Source organism: Humulus lupulus, chromosome 4 (assembly GCF_963169125.1).
Source record: "Humulus lupulus chromosome 4, drHumLupu1.1, whole genome shotgun sequence".
NCBI classification, from domain to species: domain Eukaryota; kingdom Viridiplantae; phylum Streptophyta; class Magnoliopsida; order Rosales; family Cannabaceae; genus Humulus; species Humulus lupulus.
In genome coordinates this window covers 73791712-73805379 of record NC_084796.1, presented here as the reverse complement: position 1 = coordinate 73805379, position 13668 = coordinate 73791712, and positions in this window count along the sequence as shown.

The window sequence follows — 13668 nt, the reverse complement described above, 5'->3', positions numbered from 1 at the left end:
AATAAATCAAAAAATTATTTTTGACTTACAAATTTTATTTTCTCCCACTCAAATAAAATAATTAATTGATTTATTTATATATATGAAATTCAAAATTTTATATATTTAAATTAATAAATATATTTTTTAAAATTACTAATTAATTATTTAACATCAATTATCATATAATTATATAGTTGACCCGAAGAATAAAATTCTTCTCAAAATTCTCAAATTATAGGTATACCCTTGTATCAACTCTTACATTGATATGGTGTTGATAGAGCCACCCTTGGGACCTATGGACCTATTATATCAAGCTCCAATAAATATTAGATTATTAATCAAAGCTCTTTGATTAAATAATTGTATTTATTATTCTCATGATTACTCCACTATAAATTTGAGATTGAACTCTTAATAAATACAGACATATATTCACAGAGTACTTTATTAAAGAATAAAATGTCCATTGATATAATCATTACATATAGCGTTAATCCTCTATTGATGGTTCATAATTAAAAGGGAATAAAATTATTATTTTACCCTTTTAGCTATATCTTGTTCCTAGAGTACCATTGTGTTACTAGTGAAGGTTGTGTCACAACAAGTTTTCGATGTGAGCGCTTGATCTTGAAAATATATATACGCAAGTCCACGTAATCGATTCAAGTAATATGATAAGTAGAGTATCGTTCCCACGAAGACTATCTTCCAAGTACCACTAATTGTTATTTTAATTTCTATTTGGCAATCAAAATTTAAATTAATTTAATTTTAAAATTATAAAAGAAAACTAAGAAAAGATATCACTAATTAAAAGACTTAAATCATTATTAATAAGACCTAGGGTGTTAATTTCATCAACTTTTCATTCTACTAATTTTATTAATCAATTCTAAATTTCTTTCTTCCTATTCTAATAGCAGGTTAACATAATTCGATTCCTATTCTTTTTCAAGATATAAGATCTCAACATATATGCAGGTTTTCTACATCTCTGTGATAAACTTAAACATATAGAAGACATTAAGCATGGAAACCTAATTACTACACAAGTCATACAGGTACTTTCGTCCAATATGTAACCTATGATATAACGATAGCATATTCTATTCTCATCTTTCAAATTTTGAATCAAAATCATAAATCAAGAAAATATTGATCAGGTATTTACTAGCATTAAGCTAACATTATACATATTAGAATAAAGAAAAAGAATCAATGGAACATCATAATAACATTGAATAGAAATCCAAGTGACTACATTAAACCCTAGATAAAAATTGTTTACTTCATATCAGACATGACTAAATCAACAAAATAATTATTCAAAAACATAAGATTAATAAACTTCAAGAAGAAATAAAAATATGAAACTGCAAAATAACTAGCCTAAGAACCACAATTAGTCTCTAAAAACGTAATAAAAAACTGACCTAATGACTTAATCAAACCCTAAACACAAATTTATAGTTAAAAAATTAAAAGAATCCGAGTTTTTCCTTGTGTGGGCCGCGACTAGGCCTTTTCTGGGTCGCAGCCCATGTTTGTTTTGGGGCCTTTTATTCTCGTTTAATGGCTTTAGGCGCCACGACTTAGGAATCTCAAGTCGCGGCTCGTGTCTGAATTTCCCCTTAGTTAAGCCTCTGTTTTCCTCTTGAGTAGCGACTTGTAAGCCTAAGTCATGACATTAATTTCTTCCTGCAAGCATATGCACCTCTGACTTCACCTTGAGTTGTGACTCATAAGTCCAAGTCACGACTTTAATTAAATTTTTCTCATATTTGATCGTTTAGCTCATCTCTTCATCAAAATTCATCCTTGGTATCATTTTTAGTCTAATAACCGCCAAAAGCCTCATATTTCCACCATTTTCACTTTTTTTTTTAATTTTTCTCGTGATTCATTGCACCAACCTACAACGAAGACAAACAAAAGCGTAATCTTGCACAGAACACACATAAAAACACAAAATTACTGTGACAGTCAGAATCCCATGATCCGTAAGGGGAAAGACCGAGTAAAGCTATGCAATCCCACACCGCCTAGGGAAGGTCAAGTGTGATGATTCTAAGACTGTGTACAGTTGAAGAGGGCTTAAGTGGATTGATGGGTACTACCTATATCAACAAGATGCATCTTCTTTTTGGTAGCCCATCACTTGAGAACTCCAAAGTTAAGCGTGCTTGACCTGGAGCAATCTGGAGATGGGTGACCTCCTAGGAAGTTTTTCCAGGAAGCATGCGAGCAAGGACAAAGCACGCTAGAAAGACTCGTGTTGGTTTGTAGGGCCAATCGTCATTCCAAGACGCAGCCATAGTGACATGGGGCATTACAATTACCACAAAATCACCTTCTAAAATGACCCTAAAATGAAGTTATCAAACTCCCCCAAACTTACTCTTTGTTTGCCCTCAAACAAAGGACTCAAAACAATCCTAAATTCTAACAACATGAACTATACCAACAACAAAAATTATGCCTCAAAATCATGAATGTTAATCATATAATTCTCAGAAAACTACTCAACAGTTTATTCAATCTAGAATTTTGATCAAAACACTTCATCAACAAACCTTAGTCTACTAACATTTTGGATTATCAACTCATCATCATTAAATAAATGAATTTGAAATCAATTATGCTCATCAAATTTCTTTCCAATCGCTCCATTCAAACCAAATAATTCCATAAGCTCACTTACTTGCTATTCTCCACTAATATAAATCATGATAATGATATGCATAAGAAACAATAGGACTTTTATAGGTTGTAACGATGGCTTAGATAAAGGTAGATGAAAAATAAAATTTTAAGCTCATTTTACTATAAGCACATGACCAAAACTCACCAACATTATTTCCATAAGAATAAAATCCCATAATCCCCTCTCTTACTTATATATATATATATATATTTTTCTTTTTGGGAGATATATATTTATTTTATTTTTTTCTTTTTCAATAACAACTACACTCTCCCAAACATGATTTTTCTTATAGACTCATATTGGGAGTGTATTGAAATATCTTTCATCATTTTTTTTCTTTTTTATTTTCAATATATATATTCTTTCTAGATTTTTCACTTTCACTTTATAAACCCACTCAAATCACCATTAAACCCCATTACACATCAATCCCCATAATTATTTCTCAACCATATGCTCATAGCATATTAGGGACGGATATATAACCAATGGGCAAGTATTAGGCTTAAATGATTGTTTAGAACAAAAAGGATACAAAATTAGGCTCAAAAAGGGTAACCAAAGGATTAAGTAATTTAAGGTTGGCAAGAAAAGCTCAAACGATCCAAATGATAGCCTAAATCATGTTCCTAAGCATACATGATATATTATTTCGCCTCAAATAAGAAGTAAGCAAGTTCTATTATTGTTGAAAATAATTTTCACTTTCCATTAATCATTCCACTACCCAATTTCAGCAAGCATAATAAATATCAAAAACATAAATTTAACATCATGACAAAATATTCAACAAATGTTATCTAAACTAAAATGAACTGACTAAGTGTTTAATCAAGCACACAGATTTTGTTTCAGGTTTTATTTTCTTTGAATTATACTCATAACATTCACTTTATTCTCATCGACAATTGTTGGCAATTTTCATTCATGTTGGTACCAAACTAAACACAGTAAAACAAAACTCTAAACACTAAAATAAACAAATCACACAAAACAACACTTACAGAAAATAAGCTCCCTCCCCAAAACTTAATAAACATTGTCCCCAATGTTTAAAAATAAGTAAAGAAAAGAAAACTTACCAGCGCGAATTACTTCAGAATGGTGGTGGGTCTGGAAATGGATGCTAAGGCGGTGGATAAGGGAAGTACTGGCGGTCCATCTCTTGGTTCGACCATCGGTAAACCAACTCATTTTTCCTATCAACTTGAGCTCTGTGGAAATCATGAAGCTCGCCCAAATAATTGTGCGTATGCTGGTTCTGTCGAATGATGCAATCGAGTCTGGCCAAGTGTGGATCCGGTGGAGCCTCCAGTGCAAAATATTGAGGGTATTCTTCTCTTCTCTCTTCCACAGCTGCTTGCACTCCCTCTATTTGATCATTGGCTGGTATGGGCTCCTCAACTGCTTCTCCTTCCCTACCAACTCTTACATTTCTGGGTATCGGTACTAGTGGCTCTAAGGATGGGACATTGTATTTATTCACTGCAGCCCAAGAAATAACCCCCATCGCCTTCCTAAAAATATCACTAAGATATTTTGGTACCCCCCAAATCTCACACAGATCAGTAATCATGAAACCATGCCCCAACCCAACAGTAGTGGTCATGCTACATAAATCCCTTATGCTCTGGCAAATAACTCACCCAATGTCAATGGAGAGCCCTGTCATAATGGCATATACCAAAAGACACCTATCAGTACCCACTTCAGACAAGTGGGTGTTTGGCATGAGCCTTGCACTCACAAAATGAGTCCAAGCTTTAGCTATGTCATTCATTTGGTATCTTCTTAAATGTTTCGGCTCCCCATTCTGGATAACAAAGGAAGCACCAAGAACTCCTAAGGTCTCAGCCACCTCAGTCCAATTTGCCTTACTATGATATGCCAATTGATAATACTCATCCTCTTCTGGAGATAACTTAGGTACATTAAATAACACCTTTCTATTTACAGCCCCAGGAAAATTGGCGTAAAACTCATAAACTAAGGAGCAATTGGCTTTTGGCATCTTATCGTCCACAAAAAATTGCTAACCTCGACGTAAAATTTCATTCCTAATAATATGATAAGTATCATTAGGGAATAGTTCTTCTTTAATGTCCATCCCACGCTCTTGAATAACTAGCCGTTGGGATAGCCTTTGATAAAGATCATGGGCATCCTTATTAATGAAACGTGCGGGATCATATTCTAAAATTGGCTGAGGTGCTAACGGATTTGACTGGGTTTGGGGTGGTTGGGAACGGGAGGAGGAAGGGCAACTAGTGTTCTTTGAAGATGCTGCCCTGGTGGGTTTGTTCCTTGGTCCAATACCTTCACAATTTTTCAAAAGTGGCACACAAAAATTTATGAAGAACTTCCCCTAAAACTCTGAAATTTCCATACTAAAATCTCCCAAAAATTTTCACCCAATATACCAACAAACAGTCCAAACATCCAAGTCAATCTCTTAATATAAATGCAACTCAAGAAAAACCTCAAAAAGAAAACTTACAAGCCTTGAAAGTTGAAAAATCTGCCATCCTTTAATCCTCCTTGAATTCCTTACTAAGCACCAATAGAATACAAATTAGGGTTAGAAAAAAATAATGGAAGAAATTAATAAGAAATATGAAGTAGAAATTAGAAAAATAGATGAAGAGAATTTAAAATAGAAGAAAAGAAGGGGGGGGGGGGGAATTGTAGAGGTTTTTCTTAAGGAAATGTGATTTGAAATGAGAGAATTTGAAAAGAAAAAAAAAAAAAAAAAGAGAAAAGGTTTCAGAAAAAATGAGTTTTAAGCCTTCTTCCTTCTGTCTGGCACAGGCACGCTGCGACCCAACTTGGGCAAGTCGCGGCCCGCCCCAAATTCCAGAATTGTTTTGCTCTCCGTTTCAGCCTAGGGTCGCGACTCAGTAGCCCAAGTCACAACCCCCCTCTTCTTCATATTTTGAATTGCTCTCTAACTTGTGTATTATCGCAACTTGCTAATTCAAGTCGCAACTTGGCCCAATGACTTATTGAAATTCACATTTTTTCACAATTTTCACGATTTTTACCAACTTTATACTGAAAAATAAATAAAATTAAAATAACAAAACTATAGAAAATCCAAAATAAAATTTTCCACTAATTAAAACTCAAAACAAAAACTAAAATAAAATATAGGAATTCCTCTTATTGTACCCTCATTTTAGCACGAGTACATGCACTCAGCTCGAGTACTGCTGGCTGATAAATATACGGAGAAATGTCTAAGGGAAATAATATCCGCTTATTATCTACGTGGACAACTCGAGATTCATAGTGGTCATACGTGTTGTAAGGCGTCCTTAGTTAATCTCGAACTAAGGATGCAATGGCTATGAAGCGCAAGCTCATAATTTTAAATGGCTGTCAAAGCACAAGCGTGGAGGTTATATCCAGCTCGTGGTAATTCTAGTATATTGCATACCCGCGGACCCCCAGAGACTCAAGATCCATTTATACGTTTATTTATGACCAGGTTGTCATATTTAATATCTGAGATAGCGAGAACCTTTTTATTCTATTGTCAAATCATATCCCAATATAAATGGGAGTTATTTGTATTAAATGTAATCATTATGTAAATGCGAGATTGACTCACATGGTTACCCAAACCCGTCCATGGAATTCCCTTATAAATACTAGGAATATTGGACAGGAAAAGGGGGAATTATTCTGTAATACCAGAACTCTGCCAAAATATAGAGAAAAATAATAATAATATTGACTCGTGGACTAGGTGGATTTTAACCACTGAACCACGTAAAAACTATGTGTTCTTGAGTGAATTCTGCTTACTTTTCATTACGGTTTACTATTAAGCCCTAATCTGCCCTATTATTTCTTAATACACTGTTGGCAAAAAACCGCGTCATCATTTTGGTGCTTTCATTGAGAGCAAATTAGTGCTATATCAAAATCCCAGTCGATTCTCATCATGGTGCTCACTTGTTCAATGCACGATAATAAGATAGAACAGCCTAGTGGGCAGTAGGCCCATCATACCGCTATTTTGAACGAGCATGGCCCTAAGATCCAGCAACGTCCGAGAAAGCAACTGGCGGGTCATGGAGATACTGAGAGTTCGGCGTCATTGCCACCGAATCCAAATCCATAATACCTAACTACCATCGAATTGGAAAACATGCAATTGAGAAGCCATCTCGCTAAGGCAAACAGGAAGATTGAGAAGGTTTTGACCCGATTACCCCCTTTTACAACCGACGTCAATGTTGGAAAGTGGCAAAGTGGATCTCACAAGTCCCACAGGAATAATCGATCCAAACCAAGTAGATCTATCAGAAATGCCACCCCAAGTTCTGTACCTACAGGGTGAGATCGCCAGAATGCTCAACCCAGTTTCCCTCATGGGGGTCATCAGCATGTCAGTCAGTCGGTTAGAACCGCAACCCCAAGTTCGGTGCCTCCTTCACAGGTCCCAAGAAATTCCCATGGAAATCCACGAGGAGGGGCTGGGATAGGCTCACAAAGACAAAATATTCCAACAAACCCTCCTACATCGCGATCGGATCATTAGGTGCAGAGAGCTAGAGACAATGGAGTAGACTATAGGCGGGCTAATTTAGTCCGCCCTGATGGAACAAGGATTTCCTCACCAATAAGGCATCCCCCATCACCTATGAGACATCTGACACCACCTCGTCTACACGAGACATTCTAACTTATGGAGACAGTAGGAGAAATCCTCCCCCATCTGCCAATATTTACATCCCACGAACACATGTTGAAAATCCAGATCCTCGACCCCAACCGTGAGCTGTAAGCTTTGCAAATGGGAGTTACTGGACCGAAATTCATCCTAGTGGTAGGTCTGAGGGAGACCTAAGAAATCAGTTGAGTTCAGCACAGAGCCCTTGGTATGATCCACAGCCCGATTTGCGTGATCGTCTGAATTCGCAGAGGGGGAATCTAGCTCGAAATGAAGATGTTAGTTATACTCGACAAGAGGGAGGTCCGTCCATAGTACGCGATAATGGGAATAATTCCCCACAAAACTAAGCTCGAGCTTGGAGGGAGAATAACCCATCAAACGCATACGATAGGATAGGAGATGTTGAACAACCCTTAGGTAACCTAGGGACCAGAGACCAAACCCTCGTGAGAGTAGCTCTGATGGAAGAGAAAATGAAGAGGCTTTTGTCTGGATTGTTTCCCAGTGCCAAGGATTGATCAATTGGTAGATGCCACAGTAGGTCACAAGCTCATGTCCTTCATGGATGCGTATTCTGGATATAACCAGATCACGATGAATCCTGCGGACCAAGAACATACTAGCTTCATGACCCCAAATAATGTATATTGTTATAAATTTATGCCCTTCGGGCTGAAGAATGTCGGAGCAACATATTAGCGCTTGGTCAACAAGATGTTTGCTAATCAGAACGGGAGAAATATGGAAATGTATGTCAACGATATACTTGTCAAATCAAAGACTGTTGATAAACATGGATCCGATCTAGAAGAATGTTTTGGGATCTTAAAGAGGTATGACATGAAGTGGAATCCTTAGAAGTGCACTTTCAAAGTGGCTTCTGGAAAATTTCTAGGTTTCATAGTCAACACAAGGGGGATAGAGGCAAATCCTGAGAAAATCAAATCATTGTTAGAAATGCCCTCGCCCAGGTCGCGTAAAGAAGTTCAAAGCCTGACTGGAAGGGTGGTGGCTTTGAATCATTTTATTTCAAAATCTATTGAAAAGTGTCTACCATTCTACAACTTCCTTAAAGGAAACAAAAAAAAATTGAGTAGACTGTGGAGTACGAACAGGCGTTCCTCGACCTAAAAATGCACCTGGCCCAGCCCCCAGTGTTATCTAAGCCTATGTCTAGAGAACCTTTATTTCTTTATCAGGTCGTGATAAAAGAATGCAGTCAATGTCATTTTGGTTCGAGAAGAAGACCGTGCTCAGAAACCAGTATATTATATAAGCAAGAGACTTCTTGGAGCCCAGTCACGATACCCACTGGTAGAAAAACTAGAATTCTGTCTTATATTGGCTTCTAGGAAGCTCTGTCCATATTTCCAGTCCCATTCAATCAACGTCATGACCGAACAACCTTGAAGGCAGCTTTTGCAAAAACTGAAACGTTGGGACGTCTTTTAAAATGGGCTATCGAGCTTAGCCAATTTGAGGTATTGTACTTGCCGAGGACCTCAATCAAAAGTCAAGCCCTTGCTGATTTTATGGCTGAATGCACTGGAATTCAAGAGGAGCTCTTGAAGGAGCCAGTGCAGGAGTTATGGAAACTATTCATGGATGGATCATCAAACGAGAACGGATCAGGAGTTGGGATCATTTGGATCTCATTAGAAGGGCATCAATTTCATACGGCTCTGAGATTCGGATTCGAAGCATCCAACAACTAAGCCAAATATGAGGCCTTACTAGCTGGGCTGAGAGTGGCAAGGGAGCTCAAGGGGAAAGCCATCCAATGCTATAGTGATTCTTAGCTCATGATCAATCAGGTATTGAGATAATATCAAGCTGGATGTACCAACATGGCGGCTTGCCTAGCTAAGGTGAATGGAAAACTGTCTGAATTTGAGTACAGTTATGTTGAACAGATACCCTGCGAGCAAAATACTAATGCTAATGCCTTGCCATGGCTTACCACCACAAAAGAAGCTGAGACATTGAATGTAGTGCCAGTGGAGTTCTTGGAGAGTCCGAGTGTAACAGAAGAAATGATAGAAGTGAAAATGATCAACACAAGACTGACTTGGATGACTCCCATAATTGATAGCTCACAACAAGAAAGCTACCTGACGACAGAAAAGATGCAAGAAAAATACTTTATCAAGCTCTGCGGTACGTAATAGTGGATGGAACCTTGTATCGACGTGGTCATTCGTTGCCTCTCCTATGATGCGTTTGGCCCAAGGAAGCCAAAATCATTTTACAAGAAATACACGAAGGCTTTTGCGAAGATCATGCTGGGGGGCAAAACCTAGCACTGAAAATACTGTGGCAGTGCTTTTTTTGGCCCACTTTAACGAAAGATTCAATCTTGTATGTTCAGAAGTGCAAGAAATGTCAGCGTTTCGCCATAGTTTCCCAAGCTGCTCCAGTCGAGCTAACGATGATTTCATCCACATGGCCATTTGCGGTATGGGGAATCGACCTAATAGGTTCCCTACCTATGGGAAAGGGATGAGTTCATTATGTGGTGGTGGCGATTGACTATTTCACGAACTGGGTAGAAGTTGAGCCTCTAGAAACCATAACTTCAAAAAGAGTCCTAGACTTCATGGTGAAGAGTATTATATATCGATTTGGCCTTCCTAAAAAGATCGTGTCAGACAATGGGACACAATTCGACAGCAATCTCTTTACTGATTTCTGTGAAAATATGGCATTACGAAGAGTTTCTCCTTAGTAGCATATCTTCAGGCCAACGGGCAGGTCGAGGCTGTGAACAAAATCTAAAGGAAAGCCTGAAGAAGAGGTTAGACGAAGCCAAAGGACTATGGTCCGAATAGCTCCTGCAAGTACTTTGGGCCTACCGAACTTCTCACAGAACCTCCACGGGGCATACTCCTTTTTCCTTAACTTTCGGAAGCGAGGTCGTGCTTCAAGTCAAATCCATGGTAGCCACTCACAAGCAAAGTACATTTAATCAAGAATAGAATGATGGGCTGCTTAACGCATCTCTCGATCTGATTGAAGAAAACCGAGAGAAATCGCAGTTATAGCTCGCCCATTATCAACAAAAAATCACTCACTATTTCAACTCTAAAGTTAAGAGGCGTAGATTTGGACTGGGCGATCTGGTTCTCTGAAGGGTCTTTTTAGCGAATAAGGATCCTAAGGACGGGGATCGAATTAGGAGGGACCATATCAGGTCGTTGAGGTTTTGCGTGAAGGAACTTTCAAGATAGCTCGGCTAAATGGGGAAGTAGTCCCACGAACCTGGAATGCCCTACATTTGAACAGTATTACCAGTATTACCGCCATCAATGTAAGGCTTATTTATAAAAGCCATTTGATTAAATAATAGATGGATTATTAAATAATTTTTTTAAGGTTGTATTAGTTCGTGTTCTAATATTTGTAAAAGCAACCAAGAAAGTTTCTACTTTCTGGTTACTTGGGGGGGCACATAACCCGAGGTTGGAAAAATTAATCCTTCTTGATAAGATTAAGAAACTTAGAAGCTTGGAAAAATTGATTATTCAACAGCTTTATAAAGCTTGGGTTTTCAATAAACCTAGCGTGAACTAAGTTTAAGTCATTTAAAACCTTGGACATAACCAAGTCCGAAACTTAGAAGCTTGGAAAAATTGAGTGTTCAATGGATTTTTAGAGCTCAAGTGTTCAATAAACCTAGCGCGAACTAAGTTTAAATCATTTAAAACCTTGGTCATAACTAGGTAAAATACTTGGAAATTTCAGAAAATTGAGTATTCAACGACTTTTTAAAGCTTGAGTGTTCAATAAAACCTAGCGCGAACTAAGTTTAAATAATTAAAAAACCCTGGATATAACTAGGTTTGAGGCCTGATTCTTAACAGTTATGATGAAAATAATCAAACAAGAACTTGGATATAACCAAGCTCGATAAAATCTATCCCGATCTAAAAATTGATTCCTAAAATCTCGAATGTATAAGTCTAAGGATTCATAAGCATGAGAGATAATAAAGGAAAGAGAAATGGATCAAAAGTTAGATATATATTAAGATAGGACAAATAAATTGAGCCCAGAGGCAATTGTTTGATATCCAAGAAGCTGATAAATAATTACAAAGAAAAACAAATACAAAGGAGAATCATTGGGCTCCATCAGCTCGCCCCGAAGATGTGAACTTCTCGCCATTTCCCTCTGCCATTCCAGATGTATCACCAGTCTCTGACGATTCTTGCAAGAGTCGAGCCTTGAATTTTCCAAGGTACGGATCCCACAGCCCAGGTTCCATAAAAGAGAAGTTCCCATCCGGATTGAAGGCCCAGCAATGGTACAACATCTCCTCCATGGCCGATGATGATGCCACCTTTTCTTCTTTGGCTCTGACTTCGGCCTCGAGCAGTTTTGCTTTAACCTCAGCAATCTTGGCCTGAAGTTGTGCCATTTGAGCTTGGGAGATAGACAGTGCAATCTTTGCCGCCTGCTCATTTTCTTGGGACGTGGCGAGAGCAGCTTTGGCATCATGCTCATTCTTCTGAGCAGCTGTCAAAGCAGCTTTTGTGGCCTGCTCACCTTCTTGGGCAGCAGTCAAGGAGGTTTTGGCAGCGTCCAGCTCGACCTAGAGCTCCTCATTTCTGGCCGTAGCACGAGCTATGCTACGATATTGAGCCAGGGTAGACTAAAAAATAACAAAACAAGTCAGATATATACACCTAGTCACAGTAAAAAAAAATCACCAAGTAAGGAAAGAGAACTCACAGTGAGGCTCATCCCCATGGCGGATTCCATGACATTCTCCTGGATACATTCCTCGATGGTTCTCAGGTCCCTCACGCTGGCTTTGTAGGCATGCCCCACCATATGGCTCACGGTCTCATAGATGATACTCTGAAAGGCTTCATGGATCTTCTCCCGGTCCTGAGGATCTACTGGTATCCGGATGGTGGCAGTCCCAGCTTGGATGACTTGGGGAGGAGGAGGCATGAATCGAGGTGGGGGAGGAGGAAGCTACCCAACAGTGACATTGGCCACTAGAGCTGGCTCCCGAGTCGAGCTCATGTCTTTATTCTTGGCGGGGGACTTTGAAGTGTTCCCTTTTGTAGGGGTGTTCTTCTTTGCCACCCTGAGTCTCTTCACGACGAAGCCTACGCCGACTTTCTTAGACTAGAAAGCCTTTCGGAGGTCTGGAGCTCCTGGTTGTTCCATCTCTTTGCCTAAAATGAAAAAAAGGAGTTAGTTCACAAAAATAATGTTTCAAAAAGTTTTTATAAAGAAAGAAAGAAAACAAAGATCCTACCCTCCGAGCAGGGGGAGGAGTCTATTATCACCAGCTTTGGTGGTTTGACCGAAATAGGCACGACCTCTGGCCTTTGAACTAATGGAGGAGAAGGGGAGTCTACAGTTAATACTTCTTGGATCCTAAGGGGTTCAGGTTCTTCTTCGAAGTTGGAGTCATCTACATATTGTCTTAATACAGGGGCAAATGCACCCTGGAGCAAAGAAGGCCAAGATCTACGGTTTGTCCCGTATTCTTCAAAAATGGCGGATCTAAAATTTAGGGTGTTGTCAAATACGATTGTGCCCCTAGAATAACTATTGTCATGGCATACCACTAGGTGGTCTACGCACTGGAACATGGTTACATTTAGATCCAGGTTGAAAGGATGATGGTGGTGTTGGAGATGTGCCCTGAAAGCATATGTAGTAGACATTGTTTTTATGAAATAAATAAATAAATTGAATATGTTATGCATATATTTTATGGACTATATTATTCTATGATAATATTATGTAAATATCAGGAAAATTCCTAAGTTCATGTATGTAATCTCAAACACATATTAGTACGAGAGGATTGTGTTTGAGATAAATGAACTTGAATAGTTCGCAGTAAAATAAAGTTATGGAATCTTTAGATTAATTACTGCAAGTACGGTCCACTAGTATTACGAATACATGTGATCTAGATCTGGATCACTAGTGTGGTAGGACACTTTAGTGGAGGTGCTTTATATATTAGGGAATATATAGAACTGGAGCAGATATGTTTAGTAATACTTAGTTAAATACCGTTTCGAAGTATTAATTAAATATATCAACTGATGATCATATACAAATAGATCTTAATCCTAAGGTTACTATGAACTCCTGTTTATGTTATATGAGTTCTTTGATTCACTTGTTAGGGTCTGTCAGAATGATCAGGCTAGAAACTTTTGTTTTGGGAACTCATTAATATAGATGGTTGGGGACATAGTATACAGATATGGAATCTATACCTTCTCGCAAGAGATTGAATGATGGTTCTCTTAAGGGTTGA